Genomic DNA, 22,711 nt, shown 5'->3' on the forward strand with positions numbered 1-22,711 from the left:
GTAAGGGGCACTTTGGAGTCAAAATGTTGTTGGCTGGAATCAGCAGCTATGTGAGGCGGGGAGTTCTTCACATCTTCCCCACGGGTGAAACGGAAACATCACTTCCCACTGGTCTCAGCGGTTGTGAGCACTCCATTGAGTAACGTGTGACGCTTGGGCCAGAGAAAGTACACATAAGGTTGGCTACTTTTGTCAACTCTATGATACAGATTAGAGCCCTACTACAGCATGCCAAGACTGGGCAGGGAGACCAGGACTAGCCAGCGAGAGCATCTATGGATGACGTAGGCAGGAAAGGGCTCGAGTTCAGGAGACCCAGCAGAAGCCAGTAGCTCCATCTGAGAGACAGAGATACAAGCTCAGGGATTGAGGGCTAAGAGCGTGACTAGCTAAAGATGAGTGACGTGCAGCCTGGCTGAAAAATGAGTCCATAACCATGGGACGGCAGATTGGAAAGAGGGAGGGCGTGGGACCACAGGGCTGCCCTTGTGTGGGAGCACGAGGAGCCAGACCCTACAGCTTCTTTCCTCCATCAGAGGCTCTTCAAACATGGCTATGTCTCAGTCTCTTTGTCTCCTACTGGACTTGGCAGGGGTGAATATAATTAAGTCTTATTAAAAATTATTACTAGTTGGGTAGGCAAAAAAAGCTTACTCAAATTAGTGATTTTTTTGTTAAGTAGGATTTACATGTTTGTGTGTTTGTGAATGGTGTTGCTACTTTAGTGAAGTATCTATTTATGCCACTTATAGCTTGTTTACTAATCTGCACATTCTCTAACTATATTGGTTGTCAGTTATATTTATTCTGTCTTTTCCCTTTCATATTTTGCATCTTAATTTTTTATGTCTTTTACTTTGAAAATGCCCATGAACTTTAAGATGACGATCATGATTTTTTTCCCATTGTACATTTTTGTCCATGACTTTTATATTTGATTGTAGGCATGGTAAAGCTTACTTGGTATCTCAGGCTCTGCTATCCCCCTGAAACTTTTTTGTAGGCTCAGACACACATGTACACAGGCCTACCTATTGTGCTCTAGCTCCTCACCACACTGATTGTTGGCTTGCTCTGATCATGTATTAAATTCATAGAACCCAGGTTATCTATAATTTCTGTTAAAGCTTTCAAGAACGCCAAAAAGATTCTCTCAAGGCTTTAGGGTGTTGAAATGTGAAAACTGAGTTTCTGGATTGTGTATTTACCTATGGCATCTCTTTTGGGCCTCTTGGTCATTTCCTGCAAATATAAACTCAGTTTTTCTTTGTGGTCAAAGTACAACACCATGGGTGTTGACAAGAAGCAATGGATGTTCTGTTTAGTCTCATCGGTGAGGAGACTGAATTGAAGAGAAAGCCTGCTCTGTACCTTTTCTAGGCTGTTAGTTGTTATCATGTTGTATTTGTTCTTGCTACTAGTGCATGTCTGTGTTTCCCATCCAACAGGCTGGTGACTGCTAATTCAGCAAATTCAATTTTCCAAGTGAAAAATGTTGCCCTTGTTCCCGGTTGGTAATTCTTCTATTATCAGCTTCATCTATCACATAAAGGCAAGTAGCCAGAACTGTGAGATTAAACATGATGATGGCTGTTACAGATTTGTCTTCCTTAATTTCACTAACAGATTTTCCCTCTTCACTTTAACAATGATGTATCTGTCTACACATGCAACTGTATTTATCTAGCATGCATGTTCAACATTAAGTCATTTCAGATCTATGCTTAGAAGTTTCAGTTATCAAGACATTATTTATAAAGTAACTCCTTTCATTCAAGCATGCAGGTCTTTGGACAAAGATCTTGCTTGCTCAGTGATAATCTGAATTTTGTAGCTGTTAAGAAATGGTGGTGGCTTAGTCTCACAGGAGAATGCTCTTAGTAGCTTCTCCAGCCTTTGACCAACAATCCCTGCCTTCATTTGGATTCCTGGTCTGTCTTGTGTAAAGGACTCAAAGGAATAGTCAATCAATTGCTAGAGAGTGGGGCATCAACATCTACTGTCTTAAATTTCTTTGTGCAAAGTTCATGGAATTTTCCTGCTAGCTCCCCAGTCTTCTGGTGTTATAGGCATTGAATATTTGTCAGTTTAAGTTGCCAAATCATTATATCTCCTTATTCATTTAACACAGGCAGGAATGTCAACCCTATTGGTTTATGTTCAGCTGAGGTTTGATTTGTGGATGCTATGGAAAAAGGAGACTTGTTGGGCCACAGACTTGATGAGGTTACAGAAATAACAATGGAAGATTTCTTTAGAAGACAGAATTTATGATGCCCAGGAACCAGACATAATAGAAAAGAAAGAGCTACAGCTGTGTGAGTATCTAGGGATTTGGGGAAAACTAGACAACCATTTCTGGAGTTTTGACATTTCTAGAATTTGTGGAATTGAGAGGTTTTGATAGCCTTACCTAATATGTCAGAGGTTTCTTTAGTAGATTCAGGACAGGATGGAGGAAATAGGCAGGACCTGTTTTGAAAGTCTGGCATCATGGGGATCATAGGCTGACTGTTCAGAAGGCAGAGTTCCCAGCCCCTGGTGATGTCACCATGGTTGGACTTTCAAGCCTTGGTAAAGAGGTACCCGGGAAAAGGGTAAACAAGTGGGAGGAGCACTGAATCCAGACAGCCCAGCTCCTGTGAAGTCAGATCTTGCAATTCTACTCGATTCTAGAAAGTGTGAGTTTTCTTTCTCTGCCTTGATCCCTGGAGCAGAGAGAGGTAAAGGTTTACTGGACTGGACATCTTGTAACATCCCTCCCCCAGTTTTTTTTCTGTGAAACAGTCCTTGTTGTCTTGGAACTCACTCTGTAGATCAGTCTGGCATCAGACTCAGAGACTGGCCTGTGTCTGCCTTCTGAGTGCTGGGATTAAAAGTGTGTGCCACCATCACAACATTTGAAGGTGATCAATGGGAGCTGGGAGGGCCAGGTCTTGATGGTGACAAGTTCCGAAAGAGAAGCAGTTGGGTGGACAACCCAGATTTAAGTGTGGGTTAACAAGACTATGAAGAAGTAAGGGATGGAAGAGGGACAACAAGAAATCAGAATCAAGCAAGGCAACAGGGCAGTAACAGTAAGAGTTAGGGTGGGGGGAACAGGGGCTTCATTCCAGGTCTTAAGTTTTAGAAGAAAAGAGTGGCATATATTATATGACATAAACACAAATATAAACCAAGATTTGGTGCCTGGAAGTTTTAATTATTAATATAAGCTAAAAGAAAAATACATTATTAGAACTTTTTTGAATATTCCTTGTAAACTTTCCTTAAATTTTAGGTAGCTAAGCACATCTCAAATATATATATATATGAATCTGTCTTAAGATATTTCTCTCTCAGTATGTGTGTGTGTGTGTGTAAACATATACACTAAAGACTATATATAGCAAATCTATTCAGATGTATAAATATGGAGAGGGAGAGGGAAAGGGGAGGGAAGGGGAAGACAGATCCTGTTTCTCTGGAAATCAATACTTTAATATCTATGTATATATATTTTACAGAATTAGCTTGATTCCCTTCCTGATTGTGTGCTTTTATTTTTGGATTGCTATTTGCGATAAATGACTCAGAAACGGAAGTGAAAATCAGTTTACAGTTTGACTAGAGATTATTTTTTTCCTGGTAGAGTTGTTGTAATTCTTACATAATTTGAGTACAAACCTCTCCGTGTTTATTAGATGTCTGCTGCTAGGCTTCTGTGTGAAATAACCACACCAGCCCCCTAACTTCCATGCCTCTGTAATTACATGTGGATTTGTAAGATCAGCAAGTACAATGATTCATCACCCCAAGGTACTCTGCTAAAGGCGACATTGTTACAAGACTATTGTTCCTTGATGAATATATTTATTTTGAGCCTTGGTTAATTTTTTTATTTTAAGAATAAGCTCCAGATCTCTATCTGTGCTTATTATATAAGGAGTGATAAACCCTTGAATGCATTTTTCTACTTTTAAGTTATTTCTTCTGATAAAAACAAAGGCCACTAAATTCTTAGCAATGTCTCTTTAGATTTATTGCTATCAGCATGATCACTGTCATCACCAACACCACCACCACTACCACCATCATCATCTGGTCAATTTTGGTAGCTGATTATTTCATTCAAGGACTACTGTGAGGTTACAATAACATTTAAATATCATGGATTGAATAACAGAATTCTTGCTCTCAGAAAAAGAGAGAAAGGATTAATGGCCGAAGTTAAAGGGGTTCTTAGCTTTCAAATGGCCTAGTTGTCAAATTTTGTTTGTAAAGGAGTTTTCTTGAACCATCCATCCATCCATCCATCCATCCATCCATCCATCCATCCATCCATTATCTATCCATCCATCTATCAAGACAGGTCTTTTTTTTCCTTTTTTAAAATTTAAGTTAGAAACAAGTTTGTTTCACATGTCAATCCCAGCTTCCTCTCCCTCACCTCCTCCCCATCCCTCCCTACCAGGCCCCCCAGTCCCCCACCCAATCTCCACTCTGATCCCCAGGGAGGGTGAGGCCCTCCATGGTGAATCTCCAGGGTCTGTCAAGTCAAGACAGGTCTTACTGTGTAGCCCTGACAAGCCTAGAACTCACTGTGTGGATGATACTAGCCTTGAGCTCACAGACCTCCACTTGTCTCTGTCTCCTGAGTGTTGGAATTAAAGGACGGCACCCCTCCTCCAGCCTGGAGCTTCTTTTTTGATTAATAAGAGGTTAATTGATAAGATGTTCACTCTGTTTTAATCTCCCAAACCCACTCAAGACCTGAAACTCTTCACCTTATGAGAGAGTTGGGGTCTGCTGGTAAAACCTACTGACTCAGCAGTCTTCCATTGAAGTTGGGAAGAGTATGGAGTCTCCTTCCGTAGTCGTTGTCAGCATCTCCAGGAAGACATGAAGATGTATTTATAGTTGTCATTGTGAGTCAAACTGTCTCCCCACAGAAGGTGTTGGAAACCTTATCCTATACCTGTCAATGTCACCCTGTTTGGAGAGAGGGACTTTCTTTGTAGATGAAAATAATTTAGGATGAGGTAGTTTTGGATTGGGGTAGGTTTCAGTGTCCTCCAAATTTGGCCACAGATATAAGGAGAAAAATCACATAACAATAGGGACAGGGACTGTGTGTCCAGGTCAAGAAATCATGGACAGCCCCAAACTGTTGGGAATTGCCAAAGGCCAGAAAGAGGCATGACGAGACCCTCCCCTGGGGCCTTCGAAAAGAGCATGGGACTGCTGCGTCCAGCCTCCAGAGCTGTAAGGCAGTACAGTTCTGTCGTCTTAATCCACCTAAGTCTATGACAATCTGTTATGGCAGTCTTAGGAAACAAACACTTCTCAGTAAGCAACAAGTGACTATTAGTTTGGATGCAGTAGCTCAGGCCTGTAATTCCAGTCCCAGGTTCAAGGCCAGCGTTGGGTAACCTTGTCTCTAAGTTTTGTTTTACATTTTTGAAAATTGTCAGTATATAGTGAATTTTCCGTTGTTTTCACCTCCGATTTTTTTCTCTCCCAGGCTTCTCTTTCTTGCTGAGACTCTTCCTTTTTCCAACAAGCAACACTCCTCCCTTCATGTCTAACTTTTGTCTTTGAGGCATTGAGTATAATCATGTGTGAGTGGGAGGTTATTTGCTAGAACATGGACAACTTTATCAGCGGTTACAGTTACCCAAGACAGGGGTTCTTAACCTGTGGGTCATGACCTCTCAGATATGCATAGCATATATTTACATTATAATTCACAATAGTAGCAAAATTACAGTTAAGAAGTAAAATAGAATCGTTCTGTGGTTGGGGGTCTTTACAGCAAGCGGAACTGTATTAAAGGTTCTCAGCACTAGGAAGGCTGAGAACCACTGGCTTAAGGGGATGACTCAGCTTCCTCCGGCAACCGTTAACTTCTGACAGCCCCTCAGGGAAGGATGGGCTTCATACACTCCTCCTCCATGCATGATGACATGGTGTTTGTTTGTTTGTTTTCGAGACAGGGTTTCTCTGTGTGGCTCTGACTATTCCAGAACTCACTGTGTAGATCAGGCTGGTCTCAGACTCAAAGATCCTCCTGCCTCTGCTGCCCCCCACCCTGCCCCGCCCCGAGTGCTGGGATTAAAGGTGTGTACCAGCACTGCCCGGCCCAGTGGGCTCATTCTTATGCAGCAGTCACAGCTGCAGTGCGTTTGTAGGTCTAATGGCCGCATCCCATCCAGAAGGCAGTCTTCCTCATTCTCTGACTCTCACAGTCTTTCCATGTTATTCTCAGAGCTTTGGCAGGGTTAACATGGACATCCTGAGTAGGGATGAGTGCTCCACAGTCACGCATTCTGAGCACTCGCTGAGCAGCTGTGTGTCTCTGCTGTAACTTCAGGTCACCACAAAGGGCAGCTTCTCTGATGAGGGCTGAGAGAAGCACTGGTGTGTGTGTGTGTGTGTGTGTGTGTGTGTGTGTGTGTGTGTGTGTGTGTGTGTGTGCGCGCGCGCACATAAGTACTTAGAAGACAGTTTGACACCATGTCCAGTTAGCAGGACCACAGTCTCAGGTTTACCCTCTAGGGTCCTGACCTTTTCAGCTGCTGGCTCTTGACTAGAGTGATAGCATTCCTGCCTGCAGGGTGCACCTCATCCCATCAAAAAGTGGTTGGTTGCCTCTCTAACGGCACTGTGGTACCAGTGGACATAGGCCAGGAAGCTTGAACGGTAGTTAGTGGTATCCGTAGCCGATAAGGACCATTAATGATGAGGACCACCAATGATGAGGACCACTAATGATGAGGACCACCAATGACTTCATTAATGACTCCTCCCCCAGCCGCTTGCATAGTACCTGCTGGCACTGTAAAAGCCACCGGGAAGGGAGGACATTGCCAGCTAAGTCCCATCTTGATTTCTGTATGCTCTGCAACACAGATGTGTGGCGTCTCCAGCCATGGGGTTTTGTCATTTAGTTATGGAGAGCAAACAGGAACAATGACAATAACCTATTTTGTTTTGAGAGACTCTGGCGGCTTCTTTACCAACAGCTTGTGTGGGGGAAAAGAAATGCCTTGAGTATTGTCCTAGTTAGGGATACTATTGCACATGAGACCCCCCCCCGGCCCCCGTCAACTTGGCATCTCTTTAGAAATATCTCGTCTCTTTTAAAATCCAAAATCTCTGTAAAACGCCAGGATCTCTTTTTATTAAAAAGTTTAAGGTCTCTCAACTTTGAGATGTTGTAAAACAAAATAGCTGAGTCTGTGATGGACACAGAGGATGCTCCCCCCTGCCCCGACCCAGACTTGTGTGTCTGTAGAGGCCACAATCAATCCCCTCTGGTGCCAGGCAACCAGGTCCCATCATCCTAAGTGCTGCCCGAGGTCTCTAGGTGTGGCAAAGGAGAGAGGAAAGACAACAACTCATGCCATTCATTATGGCTGGGATGGGCAGTATTCAACCAGGCACCGCCTATAACCCAACAAGAGCCCTGGCATTGGGCAGCTGGGCACCATTGTGGTGAGAGAGTACAAGGTGGAGATGGAAAAGAGGGAGAGGTGGGATGGATTGTGGGAGGGAGGCAGGTCGGGAGTGATGAGGGTGGTGAGGAATGGGTTGATGAGATACCAGGGCCTAGGCTACCACCAAGGGCCAGGTCTTGATCCAGGGCCCTCGAGCAGCTGAGGGTGCCTGAGTTGATGTCTGGGGCTCCTGTTGCCACCGGGTGCTGTATAGGGGCCTGTGTTGGGGATATGTTGGTGTCTGAGGGCTGTGCTGCCGCAGGAGCTGCTGCCAAGGGCCATGTCTGGGTCCCATGGTCCTACCTCATATGGGTCTGTTTTAAAGTCTGGGTCCTGTATTGCCATCAAAGGTCACATAGAAGCCCAGGGGTGGGGCCTCAACCTGAGGCCTTTGTGATGTTCAGGGGCCATGCAGCCACCAGGACCAACTTGATCTGAGTAGCCAGTGCTTCCACCCAGAGCCAGGATGTCATCCAGACCCAGCTGCTGCCAAGGGCCGTGTCTGGGTCTATGGTCCTGCTGCAGCTGGGGTCTGTGGTGATGTCCATGGTCCGTATTAGCCTGGGGAATCATTGGAACCCTGCTGTGCTGTGCCAGCCCCGCCCTTCACTGGCCCTGGATGGTTGATTCTGCCCCTTCTTGGGTACCGCAGCAAGACAGCTGGCCTTACCCCTCAGGGGAGAGCTAGCCCCCCTCTCCCACACTCAGGGAAGATGACCCCACCCCTCACGATAGACATGCGCATCACCTGGGAAGCACACTAGAGCTGACCCCGTAGTCAGCGACATAGGTGAGCCATCCCCGAGGGCACGTGAGCAGGAGAGTCTACCCCACCCCACCTTGTCTCTCATGTGGTGGGATGGGTGCAGGAAGGATGCCCCCTCTTCACCCATTACCACCTGCAGCGGGCGAGCGAGCTAGCCCCGGGGTCACAAGAGTACAAGAGGTAGCCCTGGCCTCAGTGGCTGCCGTGTATGAGAAAGGAGCTTCCGCTTCCTGTCTGGGCGGTACACTAGAGCTGGCCTGGCTGTGGAGTCTCAGGTGAGTCAGCCCTGAAGCCATGAGAGCAGGAGAGTTGCCACCCCCTCTCCCCATACCTCCTACAGCAATCAGGAGAGAGGCCCTGTACCTTGCCTGGACAAAACAGGAGATCTGGCCCTAGCAATATAAGTGAGGGGGACCCGGATCAGAGGCCCCAGAGCTGGAGAACTGGCCCTGCTCCTTGCTGTAGGGCTGCATTGGATGAGCTAGCCCAGGCAGAGCCCATCTGGGTAGTGATGATGATTGAAAGCTAACGAGCTGACCAACCCAGCCACCACCCAGGCCCAGAAGCAGGGCTATGAGTTGCCCCAGCCCAGCATCCACTGAATCTGCGAACTGTTGGAGCATGCGAAGCGGGCAAGCGTACAGATCCAAAACTGCGGGATCTTCATGACACAGGACAACAGCAGGAGAGCCAAGAGGAGCTCTATTGAGAGCGCATGACTGGTGGTGTAGCAGAAACAGAGCCCTCGGACCAGACCAGTGACTCATAGCAATAAACACAAGTGAAGATGGGTGGACTAAAGGGCAAACTGTGTGACTCACCGGGGCCACACTACGGCTTCCAGGACAAGATTCTTCTTCTTCTTTTTTAAAAAACTTTTTGTTTTGGTTCTTTGTTTTCTTTGGTTTTTGGTTTTTCTTTTAAATTTGGTTTTGATTTGGGGGGGTTGCAAGGGCATGTGGATGTGAGGGGACAGGGAGATAACTGGGATTGGGATGCATGATGTGAAATCCACTAAGAGTTAATAAAACTAAAAAAAAAAAACCCAGAAAATAAATTAAGTACTTTCTTACTTCTAGTGGGGAGGACCAAGGAACAGTCAACCATCTAAACAAAGCAAGACCAAACTCTAGCAGTGTAAATCACTCGACGTTAAATTCTGGGATTCACTCACAATCTGCTGGGCTGCATCCTCTGCAGTATACACAGCTTATGTTTAAGGCTCAGGCTGGCTCCACTCCAGGGCCGCTGCTGTCCAGTGGTCATCCCACGACAATGGCATCTTCGGCACACGGCGTCTTTGCTGCACTTGGGAAGCGCTTTCACCTGTCGCCTCTCCTGGGTCTCTTTAAGGTGCCAACAAGCCTCAACTGTTCTGCACGACTCCTTCAGTCCTGGGCCTTCAACTACTCCCGTGCCCACATCCTCCCCAGTGGCCTTTCTTGGCCTCTCGAGTGACAAACCTCAGTTGATATCCATGACCCCTTCATGGCTTCAAACCCAGTAGCACCTGGGTGACTCTTGCGCTACCAAGTTCAGCTGCCAGTGCCGGGTACAACCCTGGCTGCCTCTAGAACACAGCTTCTGTGCATGTTGACTCTGAGGAAACATTTCGCAGATTTTTACCTCAGGGATGGCCTCTTCTTCATCACCCCTAATGTCTCAGCTTCAGCTGACCAGCACTGATTGTCCCAGCAAAGCGAAGGTTTACACAAGGAGTTCTGGTCTCTTGTTGATTACAGCTGATTCTTCAGCTGCACAGCTTCCCTCTGGAACTTCACAAGCCAGGCTCCACTGTCTGCATTTCTATAACACTTAGCTCCCAAGCTCTCGTAAAACAACAAACCAAGCTTTGAACACTCAATTGCTTTTCCAGCCTAAAGACCTTCCACAACAACTCCCCCAAAACAACATAGTTAGGCCTGTCACAGCAATACCTTACTCTCTTGGTACCAGTTCCTGGCCTAGTTAGGGTTACCTTTGTTGTGATGAACACCAGAACCAAAGTGACTCAGGGAGGAAAGGGTTTATTTGCCTTCTCCTTCTACAACACTGGCTCATCATCTAAGGAAGTCAGGGCAGGAACTCAAACAGGGCAGAGACCTGGATACAGGAGCTGATGCAGAGAACATGGAGGAGAGCTGCTTACTGGATTGTTCCTCATGCATTGCTTATCCTGTTTTCTTTTTTATACATATATATTTTTACTTAAATTAGAAACAAGCTTGCTTCACATGTCAATCTCAGCTCCCTCTCCCTCCTCTCCTCCCCAATCCCCACTCCATTCCCCAGGGAGGGTGAGATCTTTGGGGTATCTCCAGAGTCTGTCATTTCATTCAGGGCAGGGCCTAGGCCCACCCCCAAGTGTTCAGGCTGAGAGAGAGCATCCCTCATTGTGGGATGGGCATGCAAAGCCCATTTGTGTGCCAGGTATAAATACTGATCTACTACCCAAAGCCCCATACATTGCCGAAGCCTCCTCATTGACACCCACTTTCAGGGGGTCTGGATCAGTCCCATGTTGGCCTCTCAGCCATCAATCTGGGGTCCAAGATCTCCCCCTTGTTCAGGTCAGCTGTTTCGCTAGGTTTCACCAGTCCAGTCTTGACCCCTTGCTTATCACTCCTCCCTCTCTGTCACTGGGTTCCAGGAGTTCAGTTCAGACTTACTCTGTTTTCTAGTAGAACCCAGAACCGCCAGCCCATGGATGGTAGCACCGACAGTGGGCTGGGCCTTCTCCCATCAATCACTAATTAAGAAACTTGTCTATAGTCTTATCAGAGGGAGGCATTTTCTCAGTCGAGGTTTCCTCCTTTCATATGACCGTAGCTTATGTCAAGTTGATGTAAAACTAGCTAAGACAACTGTTAAAATTTGTCACATGTCTATCTTTTCCAGTGATAACTTTGAGATAGCCTTATTGAGATAAAATTTGGTGTGTGATATTGTTTTCTATCTTAGAGCACAATTGTTTGGTAATATTTAAATGACTAGCATTTTGAAAGTGTAAATCTATTAGTTCATTAATAATTTTGAGATATATGACAGTACGCAATAAGTCCTACAATTTGTAGAAGTATTGACAAGACAAGAATTCGTGAAAAGCATTATAGACTATGACTGGGACCATGTCAATTCTCATTTTAAACAGAGAACGCATATTAAGTATATTATATATAGCTAATTTAAGAGACGATTTTAAAATTTATCATTCTTTCTTCTGTTCCTGATTGAAATATGGCTTAACTTCAAATTTCTGGAGTAGCAATAGTATTTATATCCCTGGGGCGCCCCACCCTCTCAAATGGTCTAAGGATCCAGGGACTTTAATGAATTCAAAGAGACCAACTATCTTTCCAAAGATCTCACAGAAAAAGACAAGGATGGAAATTCATTGTAGTTTTACTTTTTGTGCTAGGAATTGGACTCATAGTTTCAAGCATGCTACACACAGGCCCTCCCAGCAAACCCCAGGATTGGACAACTTTATTGGCCTTCTATTGAGTACCGTAGTGTCTGCTGTCCACAGGTTACTGGTCACTACTGGATCCCCATTTTTTTGCTGCAGTCTTTCTCACCTATGGTCAGTCACCCGTTGCAGAGGCGTACTCCTCACTCAGCCATAGATCTTTAAGTCACACACCAAGATAGGTTTTAAAGTATGACAACCCTGAACCTCACTATGTGACTTACTAGCTGTGATACCCTGGGAAAGTGACTTCGGTTCAAGTCAGTTTCCAGTCCTATAAGTAGTATACCCAGCACTATACTATGTGTCTTCCTCAAAGACTAGTTATATGTATTAAATGAGAAACACACGTTATGCACTCATGGCAAGACATGTCAGAAAGCAGTATTTCTAACAGCGAAATGATGACTTGAGAGCAGAGGTGTGTACCTATATGCTCACGAAGATATTTAATTATGTGTATGTGGGAAGCTTTCGAGAAAAAAATAAGGATGAGACGAATGAAATTGTACTTGTGGTGTGATTTTCTCACCCATGTGTGTGTGCGTATGTGAGCATGCGTGCATGTACGTGTGTGCGTGTGTGTGTGAAGAAGAGTGACACTCACTAGAGTTTCCACTCTAGGTCTTTAATATTTCTGCCTCCTTCCTGTCACCTGTCCTTACACTAGTAGTTCTGAGCTGTGGTGGAGGGAGGAGCCTCGGTCTGGGATGAGGAGTGGGTGAACTCTTAACCTGTTCTTGGCTTTTAAAGGGGACACAACTACATTCGCATCTTGTGGAGTGTCCGTAAACCTGAATCTTGAGGAATTAAACTCCTACTAGCCAGGTAGACCTGTAGTAAGAAAAATATGCTTTGTGGAGTTAGGTCACTGGGGTTTGGGGGTTAACTCAATCCCTTGTTTTTTTGCCCTGTTTTTTTTCCTTTTCTTCCTTCCTTCCTCCTTTTTATTTTTTGATAGGAAAGGTCCCACATAGTCCAGACTGCCTCAGATTCACTGTCGTCGGAGATGACCCTGATCTTCCTGTCTTTTCCTCCAAGTACTGGAGGAATAATAGATGTACTCCACCATGCTCAGTTTTGTGCAGCGCTGAGGGTGGGATTTAAGGCTTCATGAGTGCTAGGGAGAAACACCGTCCACAGCTACAGGCTCAGCTCCTGTTTTCACTAAAGTATGAATAAAGATTTGAAGAGCACTCATCAGCATTGCAATAACGGTTATAGAGTACTAGTTTGCGTTTAAATTTTCCCTCCACCTCTTCCTCTTTTTCGACAGGGAATTGCTTTCTGGCCCTGTTCCAGTGTGTGCTATCACACGTGATGTGTAGAATTTGTTTTCCTTTATTGAAACACTAAATAAAAATGTGATGTGTACATTCGTTTTCATTGAATTCTAGGAAGTCTTTAATTTCTTCCTTGACCCAGTGGTAATTCAGCGGAGAGTGACTCAGTTCCCATGAGTTTGTAGGTTTTCTGTAGTTTCTGTTGTTGTTGAACTCTAACTTTAATCCATGGTGATATGATAAGATACAGTGGGCTATTTCAGTTTTCTTGTATCTGCTCAGACTTGCTTTGTGACCAAGTATGTGATCAATTTTAGAGAAGGTTTCATGAGGTGCTGAGAATAAAATATATTCTTTGGTGTTTGGGTGAAATGTTTTATAGATGTCTGTTAAGTCCATTCAAGTCATAACATGTTAATTCCAGCATTTCTCTGCTTAGTTTATGTCTGGATGACTTGCCTGTTGGTGACAGTGGGGTGTTGAAAGTCTCCCACAATTAATGTGTGAGATTTGATATGTGATTTTAGCTTTCATAATGTCTCTTTTACAAATATGGGTGCCCTTGCATTTGGGGAAGAGATATTTAGAATTGAGACATCATCTTGGTGGATTTTTCCTTTCATGAATATGAAATGTCCTTCACCATCTCTTTTGATTAATTTTGGTTTGAAGTTTATTTTGTTAGATACCAGGATAGCTACACCAACTTGCTTCTTAGGGATCTTTGATTGGAAAATCTTTTTCCAACCCTTTACTCTGAGGTAATGTCTGTCTTTGATGTTGAATTGTGTTTCTTGTATGCTGCAGAAGGATGAATCCTTTTTTCATACCCTGTCTGTTAGCCTATGTCTTTTTATTGATGAATTGAGTCTATTGACATTGAGAGATATATGATTATTAATTCCTGTAATTTTGTTGTTGTTGTTGGCGGCAGTGGTGGTGTGTGTGTGTGTTTCCCTCTGGTGTGGGATTATCTATTGCCTGTGTTTTTGTGGATGTAACTAACTTCCTTGCATTTGAGCTTTCCTTTTAGTACCTTTGACAGAGCTGGGTTTGTGGATAGATATTAATTAAATTTGACTTTGTCATGAAATATCTTGTTTTCTCTATCTATGGTGATTGAAATTTTTCTGGGTATAGTAGTCTGAGCTGGCATCCAGGGTCTCTTAGAGTCTGCAAGAGGTCTGTCCAGGCCCTTCTGACTTTTAGAGTCTCCATTGAGAAGTTGGATGTAATTCTGGTAGGTCTGCCTTTATAAAGGATGCTCAATCATACCACAAGGACATTTGTTCAGCTATGTTCATAACTGCATTTTTCATAATAGCCAGAATCTGAAAACAAGCTAGATACCCCTCAACTGAAAAATGGTTAAGGACAATGTGGTTCATTTATACAATAGAATATTCTTCAGCTGTTAACAACAATGACATCAGGAAATTTGAGGCAAATAGTGGAACTAGAGAAAAAATCATCATGGGCGAGGTAACCTAGACCCAGAAAGGCAAACATGGTATATATTCACTTATAAGTGGATATTAACTGTAAAGCAAAGGATGATCATGCTACAATCCATCCACAGTCCTAGACAGGCCAGGTAACAAGGAGGGACCAAGAGGGAATACATGGATCCCCCTGGGGAAGGGAAATAGAGGAGATTTCCCCTAGACAGGCCAGGTAACAAGGAGGGACCAAGAGGGAATACATGGATCCCCCTGGGGAAGGGAAATAGAGATTTCCCCTAGACAGGCCAGGTAACAAGGAGGGACCAAGAGGGAATACATGGATCCCCCTGGGGAAGGGAAATAGAGGAGATTTCCCCTAGACAGGCCAGGTAACAAGGAGGGACCAAGGGGGAATACATGGATCCCCCTGGGGAAGGGAAATAGAGGAGATTTCCCCTAGACAGGCCAGGTAACAAGGAGGGACCAAGAGGGAATACATGGATCCCCCTGGGGAAGGGAAATAGAGGAGATTTCCCCTAGACAGGCCAGGTAACAAGGAGGGACCAAGAGAGAATACATGGATCCCCCTGGGGAAGGGAAATAGAGGAGATTTCCTGGGTGGACTGGGGGCAGGTGGGCATGGGAACTTGAGGGATCAAGTCAAATCAGGGGGCGGGTAGAGAGGGTGAGTGCTGAGAGAGATGACTGGAAAGGGGGCACTTTATGGAGACAGGTCGAAGCCTGATGCATGGGAAACTACCAGGAGTCTATAAGCATGGCCCCAACTAAGACTCCTGGCAACAGTGGATGTATAGCCTGAACTGGCCGTGCCCTGTGATCAGATGGTGACTACCCTGGATGTCATCAGGCAGACTTTATCCACTGATAATGAAGGCACATTCAGAGACCCATGGCCAAACATTGGGCTTGGGGAGTCCTGCTGGGGAGAGGGATGAGGGATTGTAGGAGTCAGGAGGTTCAGGGACATCACAGGAAAACCCACAGAAATGGCTAGCCTGGCTCATGGGAACTCACTGAGTCTGAACCAACAACCAGGGCGCCTGAGTGGAGCTGGTCTAGTCCTTCTGCATCTATGTGACAGTTGTGCAGCTTGGTCTTTTTGTGGGACTACTGGCAACGGGAGTAGGAGTTATCCTTGGTGTTTTGGCTGGCCCTTGGGGACCTATTCCTTATATTGGATTGTCTTGTCCCTGCCTGAATACAATGGGAACTGCTTGCTTGATATACCATGTTTTGCTCATGCCCATGGGAGGCCTACCCCTTTCTGAGCAAATATGGAGGAGTAGTGGATTGAGAGGGAAGGGAGGGAAGGCGGGGGGGGGGGGAGTGGGAGAGATGGAGGGAGGGGAGACTGTGGTCACTGTTTAACCTCTGTCTGGCTAAAATTATGTGCTTTATGTGTTAATGACTTCCTACTGTCCATTCTTCAGTCTCTTCCGATTGTGTTAAAGAGTACGTATGCCAGGCAAGTACTGGGCCACTGAGTGACATCCCTAGTCCTCATGTTAACATTTAGAGTCCTTTACATTTTTTGTATTGTTTTACTTTTTGTCTTCATAAGTGTATCTTCTAGATTTTTTGAGAGACTATAGAGGTGTATAATAATAGATATATGCATAGACTCTCTTAAGTTATTATAAAACATAGATTGTATTAAAATCCAGCATTGAAAGATTTTTGTTGTTAAAAATCCAGCCAGGTGCACTACCAGCTCCTCAAGAGGTGGATGTGTGGGGAATGCTAGAGCCCAGGTGTGTGAGGCCAGCCTGGGCAGCATAGCAAGTCTGTCCTCAAACCCAGCCCAAACCAATCCAAAACTATTACCTGTTCATACTTTAAGCCATTAAAAATGGGTGGTTTTGAAGAGTGGTGATAATATAAGTAAAAGTTGTTGGTAGGCAGGGACAATTTAAAAGTTAATAGAACAGTAAGCTGTGGACTTAGTTTGATTCAAACTGCACTGCAAAGGGAGAAAGAAATTAAGCATCAACATAAGAGAGAACGGAAATGTGGGGCGTGGCTTTCTCTAGACACTCAGACTGCAGAGTCATTTTGGTTTCCTTTTCAGGTATTTCTGTGTTTTCTATAATTTTGTTTTCCTTTTCAGGTTTTTCTGTGTTTTCTAAAATGAATCATGTCAGGGGAGTGTTTTTTTTTTTAAAGGATCCTCATTCTGTTTTTGTTTGTTTTCAAGACAGGGTTTCTTTGTGTAGTCTTGGTTGTCCTACAACTCGCTCTGTAGACCAGGCTGACCTCAGACTCACAGAGATCCGCCTGCCTCTGCCTCCCTCCCGAGCGCTGGGATTACAGGCGTGTGCCACCACCGCCCATTGGGTCCTCATTCCTTTACAATGCTAGCACTCATTCACAGAACAGCAGCTTCCAGTCTTTCAGCACTGCTTTGCGTAGCCCTAATATTTAAAAAATTCTTGATGTCAGGTGTATCTCTTCTTCTAAAAATTGTGTTTGGACATACTTGTGGAACTTTGACATGGGTTAAATGCATTTGCTCTCCACTTTATTTTTTCACAGGACCATCGCATAATGCACATGCTGCCTAAACAGACAGAAGCCTACTTCATTTTCAGTTTTCATTCTTCGTGCCCAAGTGATTTTTGGTGGCTTTCATTTCTTGTTGTTCACAGGCTCTTTTGTGAATTGTTTTATGTCCACTTATGCCCTTGGTTAGCAGACTTTGATTTAACCAGATGATGGCAGAGATTATTCTAGATTTGAGCAGAGGCATAGAGTGAAATAAAATGAAGTGTGTAATGAGTTCATGAGAAAGTAATACATTTTGTCAGGGTCGTGATGTACACCCAAACCAGGCAAGAAAAAGTAATACTTCAGAGATGAATGTTCTTAAAATTATTGTAATTGTACAGATTTATAGATTAAGTGTGATAATCATATGAAAATGGTGTGTAATGATGAAAACCATGGTAGCTAACATGACTGTCCTAATTTTTTTTTTTTGATTAGCACACAACCACATATTTACAGGGCAAAACGAGGTATTTCAGTGAATGTGAACCACAGCGTACTGGTCTGTCTGACAGATGTCAGTCTTGTCTGTCCTCCATACCCTAAGGCATCTTATGCCCATAGAGGTACCTTGGGAATCTGTTCTTGAGCCTTCTCTCCAGCCTTTTACCTTAGTCAGTGGTAATCACAGTTGACGGGGATCGGCTGAATATGTATGATGAGTGACCGACCATCCCCAGTCTTGTAGTGACATTTCTGTGGTCAGCAATGAGCATATGGAGTCTTCAGAATTTACGTTGGGAAATTATGAGGTCCAACCAGTGAAGGGTGGGGGCAGACACTCCAGGGAAGACACTTCAGGTTTCATGCTCAGAAGGTGTTGGGAGTAGTGGGGCTCTGTTGGCTGTAAACTGAAACTCGGGCATGGAAACCCAGTCACAGAGGAAGCTGGAGACAAGAGACAAGACAGAGAAGAGAAACCAAACAGAAAAGCAACAATTCCAGCCCTCACGGAGGGAGGGTTGAGTTGTAAAGCTTTCGTATGTTCTGACGATTGTCGTATTTTCTTCTTCTCTTTTCTAACTGCATTAGATCTTTGGCCTATGGGTATCTGGGGCCATATTGTGAGGAGCTTTAGCAATTTTTGAGATGTACAGCAATTTAAGTATATTAAGTGGTGATGGTGCATGCCTCTAATCCCAGAACTCAGGAGTCGGAGGTAGGCAGATCTCCGAGTTCCAGGCCAGCCTTATCAGAGCAAGTTACACATAGAAACACAGTTGGAAGAAAGAAAGAAAGAAAGAAAGAGGGAGGACAGGAAGGAAGAAACTGACTTGATAAATTATTAAAATAAAGCATGTGGGATGTGATTGAAGCTAACTGAGGTTGTTTGGGGTGTGGGAAACCAGAGAGATGTTTAGTTTTACGTCAGTCACCTTTCAGATGTTGTTTTCAAAACTATTTAGTTCAGTCTAAATACCTTTCATTGAGTTTCTGTGACCCTGGCCCTAGCTCTGTATGGCAGAAAAATGAGTAAGATATGGTGAGTGCCTTTGAACAGCTCTTACTTTGACGCTTAGGGAGGAACTTTTGGACTTGAGATCTATATCCCAGCAGAACCTGTAAGCGCTGGGGTACTAGAGGACAGAGTGGGGCAGGGTGTAAAGACAGGGTTAGGATGACAGTCATGGGGACGCTTTGACGGAGGGAGGACTCGAAGGTGGGATCAGGACAGTTGCAGAAGTACAGGGTCACGAAGGGAAGGAGGAGGCCCAGGGCCATCAGCATCTCGAGTGCTGGGAGGAGGCTCAGGGCCGTCAGCATCTCGAGTGCTGGGAGGAGGCTCAGGGCCGTCAGCATCTCGAGTGCTGTACATCACTTGGGAGAAGGAGGTGGTGGCGTGTGTTCGTGAGCCTGGAAGGAACTGTGAGAAAGGGGCTGGCGAAGAAAGAAATCAGACCATCATCACAATCTGGGCGTTGAGGGGATACATAGAGAAAACGTGACAGGAGGCACAGCAAGGCCAAAGGCGTGTGCAGGGAGTTAGCGTGAAACACCGGCGTTGCTGAGAGAGGAGGACCAGGGGCCCAAGCAAGACGCGGAGACACAAGGAGGCAAGGAAGCAGTCTGCTCCCTCTTTCCCCGCCCCACCTGTTCTCTGGGTGAAGGTCGCGGAGACGGCTTCCCAGGAGATGCTTAGACATGGAAACAGAGACAGAAAGGAAGGTAATGCACAGTACAGAGGAATTCAGCGGGGACGAGAAAGGAAGTGAAAAAATTCCTCAGAACGGCAGCAAGCTAGAAGTGGCGTCTTGTGATTGGGGATTTTGGGCACCCAGAGGAAGAGAAAGTTTTGAAAGGCCACTAAAGGGATGGAATACATGTCAAAGGAAGCTCTCATGGGGGTGATGAGGAGACACACACAGATAGGAATTAGAGATTAATCAAGAAATGAAAGCCATCCTGGGCTCTGGGAGGACCCAGTTTCACACTTTACCCCTTCCCCAACCACAGTAGTTTACAGACAGAGAATTTATTTTTCAGAGAAGTTCAGCATCTTAATGGCGGAGCTGTGGTGTTCTAACCCCTGCCCTCTTCTTTCTGGGAAATAGGTATGATAATTGCCTATGAAGTTAATTTAGGGAGCTGGTTAAATCCGAAGTCTGGCCCACTCAAGAGGTCAATGCCTATGCATGTTGAACAAGTATCTAAGTGAGTGAGGGAGTCAGTGAGTCATGAAAAATGATTCAGGAATATCCTGTGGATCGGAGTGTGTGCCGTGGGTAAGAATATTTTGTCAAATGTTTAAACAATTGCAGTTTTGCATATAAAAATTGAGTGTGTGGTTTATGTGTTATAACCACCAGTTCACTCATCATCAGAGAAGGGCATTGTCACTATGCCCATCTTGCAATGGAAGTATAGGTTTCACTGTAGAAATCACAGATTCAGAAGCAATTGGTCATTTCTGGTAATGGAATGAGAGCATTTAAAGTATTTTAAACAATGCTTAATGAATTCCCAGATCACAAGACTTAATTCATTAAATTTCTGTAAGTCATCTTACAGATAAAGCTTTGAGTGTCTGAGGACTCAATTCTCGTAAGTTTCAGGAAAGGCTGAACCCCCTTAAAGGGAGCCCTGGCCTGATGTCCCATCTGTATGCATCTAGCACCAAATACTAATTTCTAAATTGAATTTCAGAAGTGACCACTGGGCCAAGTGAAATGATTGAAGACCATTTATATGTCATTTCCATGTGGGACTAGAGTGCTGAGATCACCTTTGTGTGAGCTCTGTTTCTCTTTTAGACTGGATCAACTTCATGTAGTTCAGAGTGGCTTTGAGTTAACAGAGATCTTTCTGCCTCTGCATCCTGAGTGCTGGGATTAAAACTATGCACCACCACTGCCTGGTCTCTCTGGCTAACTAGTGTGGCTGGTTTGTACTCTGATCTTCAGCCATGCTTTATTTATTAGATCGTAAACAAAATATCACCACAGTGTGGTTTACCTCCCAGAGGCCATAACCTTAAAGAAAATTTGTTCTTCCTCTCTGAGCAGCCCCTGATCTGAGGGTGAGCCTCTGTCCCCTCCTCCCCTAGCCATGCTGGGATTTTGTCTGGCTTAGGGGTGCACAGGTCTTGAGCATGCTGTCACAACCACTGTGAGTTCGTGTGTGCGACTGCCCTGTTGTGTCCATATTTTTACTTACTTGCTTTTCAAATATTAGTTGCTGAAACTAAAGAGAATGTGATTCCAGAAAAAAAGGTGGAAGTTTTGTGTTTTCAAAGCACATTGTAATCATTGGCCAGTCCTCATCCTGCTGGGACAGCAGATGGGCATGTCGTCAGTGATGTCCATAGGCTTCAGCATGAGGTGGGGTCAGAGACTGTCCTGGCCTCCTGCCCAAGAGATGGAAAGGAATGACTCAGAGTTTCTGACTGAGTTCCAGGGAAGCCTCAGGGGAGCCCTTCACACTGAGCTGGTGCTGAAACCTATAGCATTTTTCTGAACTGGCAGACCTTCTCCTGAGAGTAGACTCATTGCGGATGGTACCCATGCCTACTGGAGAGATAGAGAGAGAAAGAGAGACAGAGACAGAGACAGAGACAGAGAGACAGACAGAGAGAGACAGAGAGACAGAGAGAGAGTGTGTGCGTGTGAGTGACACAGGGGCTTATGTGTGTTTATCCCCTGCTGCTGCCAGTCCTGATTCATAATTCCACAGAGGACAGTGAATCTCCTACCCTCCCTTGTCTCTTGCGTCTCTTGTGTTTCAGCTTAGGAAGGGATAGTTTGCATTTCAGATGTATTCCTAATCAAGGCATGTGTAATATCAGTGTTGAGACACTGGGCATCTCTGCTCATGAAGCCCTGTGTTGGCTGGTTAAGCTCTTTATTAACCTAAAATTCTAGTCATTGCCCACAGATGTCCTTATTTACATGTCTCCCTCATGCTTCAGGGAAAGTAAGTCAAGAGTGATCACTCTTTATTATATGTACTGCTGAAAAAAGCGTGAGTGGTCATTCTTTAAACATTTTTATTTATTTGTCTTTACATCCCAAAGTTTCTCCTCCCTCTTCCCAATTCTCCCCCTCCTCTTCCCTCTCCATCACTCCTCTCCACTGCTTTTCTTCAGATATAGGTAGGCAGGCCTCCCATGGATATCAGCTAGCCAAGGCATGTCAAGTTGTGGTGAGACTGGGCACCTCCTCTTCTATTAAGGCTGGATGGGGTAAGCCAGTAGGAGGAAACAGTCCCAGAAGCAGGCATCAGAGTCAGAGGCAACCTCTGCTCTCACTGTCAGGAGTCCCACAAGAATACCACGTCCTACAACTCTAACATATATGCAGAGTGCCCAAGTCAGTCCCATGAAGGGTCCCTGGTTGTCAGTTCCGTCTGTGTGAGCCCCTCTGAGCCCAGATCAGTTGGTTCTGTGGATATTCTTGTGGTTTCCTTGACCTCTCTGGCTCCTGTAATTCTTCCATAGGAGTCTTTGAGCTCCCTCTCAGGATCTGGGTCTCCAGCTGGGTCAATCCTTAGTTGGTCACTCCCACAATTTCTGTGCCATCTTTATCCCAGCACATCTTGTAGATAGGATAAATTGTGTGTCGAAGGCTGGTGTCCCATTCTGTTCACTAGATGTCTTGCCTGGTTACGGGAGCTGACCAGTTCAGGCTCCATATTCCCCATTGTTAGGAGTCTTATCTAGGGTCATCCTTATAGATTCCTGGGAGTTTCCATTACTCTAGGTTTCTAGGTCATTCCAGAGATGCCCTCAGGTTCCAGTTGTTTCTCCAAGTAAGAATGGCTGCTTTTTAACTGTATGCTCAAGTTAACTTTCTTTCAGTCTGTGTAGACCCCTTGTAATTTACTTCATTTTCAGCACAAATGTTTGCTTGCTCCCCCCCCTGCTAAGTCTGTACCAAGAATTCTGAACAACATCTTCACCTGCAGGTCAGAGTTTTCAATGGAAAGGCAGAAGGCTACCTTGGCTCCAATGTTCCGTGCTAGTCACCAGAATGGCATGCAATAGAGTTAGAGTTTGATGTATCTGCTGTGCCAGGCTCAAGACTGTTCCTTCTCATGAACTCAACATCTGGGTCCTTTATCAGCTCTAATAGTGGTTATCTGGGTTCTCTTGCAAGAAAAAAGCATGCTTTACCATTTCTGGAACGAGGCTGGTACTTCAGCACGGTCACTGCATGCCACCATCAGTAGTACCACAGGGAACAACCAGGGGCGTTGGAATGAAATCTGGCCTT

Source organism: Mesocricetus auratus, unplaced genomic scaffold, assembly GCF_017639785.1.
Source record: "Mesocricetus auratus isolate SY011 unplaced genomic scaffold, BCM_Maur_2.0 Super-Scaffold_6730, whole genome shotgun sequence".
Taxonomy (NCBI): domain Eukaryota; kingdom Metazoa; phylum Chordata; class Mammalia; order Rodentia; family Cricetidae; genus Mesocricetus; species Mesocricetus auratus.